Genomic DNA, 1,282 nt, shown 5'->3' with positions numbered 1-1,282 from the left:
GCATGAAGAAAACAATGGTAGAGCCAATAGGCCTCTATGACAAGACTTATTGTCTTTGCCAGTACTTGACGAGCCGTCCGCTTTTGCTGTCTTTTTTTCTGCTCGAATGCTTACTCGTGTTTAACCTGGACAGGTCCCAATCTTACTTGCAATATCCTGTCTACCAGCAGAGTGTGGGTCCTCCTGGACTTCCGTGTAAATTTGTCACAAGCAGTACTTCTATGTAAACATTGTGTTAGTTTTTGCTAGCTTTAATGCTTACGTGTACTATCTGTTGCCTGGCTAACTTCTTCTGTCTGTTTATGTGGTCTCACCAATTCTCTAAAATGTCCCTACTCTTTCTAACAGAGCAGTTGCCTGAACTGTTTGTCCGGCTGTCTATTTAGGGACTGTTAAACTATCATTAGATTAACTTTATTCTCTCTGGCTGTGATATCTCCATCTCTTAAGCTCTCAGTGCAGCCAAATTAGTCTGTTTGCTAGAGGCCTACATAATTTTTTATTTGTTTGTTGTGTACCAAGCAATATATTCTGTTAATGAAGCATAATTTGTTTTGTCTATTACCCTGAGGGTCTGAAGATACTTGTCAAGGTATGCTATGCAAGCAGTAGTATTGCCATCCTGTATTTAGAGGCAGACATCCCATTTGCCATGACTTTTCAGAGCACTTCCATAAAAGGGTCTTCAATACACAAATAACAGAGAGGCAGAGACAGCCCTATGTTAAGATATATTTAAGGAAACATGGTTTATATGAAGCAGCTACACACACAATTTGATTACTAGTAAATTTGTTTTTTGCAGTGTTTCTATTAAGTTAATTACAGAACCAACTGGATTGCAACATACACATCATAACCCTCCAGATGATTAAGACCGGACTACGTAGGTGGACGATGGTGGAATTGCTGTGACTGACTTGACCTTTCCTCTCTGTTTTCATCCCATATCCCTTTCCCTCACACTAAATAAGACTAGACACTGTTCCTTTTAAACTGTGCCCAGTACAAAAGAGAGAGGTGTGTGGTAGATCCATAGTGTTCCCGCTTCATTGACTACAAAAATGAGTCACTGGCTGCTAATTTCTCTTTAGAATTATAGGCCCTCATTATGAACACGCGGACCGTTCCGCGCCGCCGCCGGACCGCCAAATAATGAACCAAACAAAAGACAGGCATCCCGAAAACCACCGACCGCCAGCAGAGGAGTGGCGACGACGACGGCAGAGTCCGCCCACCAGGCCGATGGAAAGGCCCAACCCGCCCATCAAATAATGAACCA

Source organism: Pleurodeles waltl, chromosome 8 (assembly GCF_031143425.1).
Source record: "Pleurodeles waltl isolate 20211129_DDA chromosome 8, aPleWal1.hap1.20221129, whole genome shotgun sequence".
NCBI classification, from domain to species: Eukaryota; Metazoa; Chordata; class Amphibia; order Caudata; family Salamandridae; genus Pleurodeles; species Pleurodeles waltl.
The sequence above is the reverse complement of the archived record's forward strand: the minus strand, read 5'-3'. Positions refer to the sequence as shown.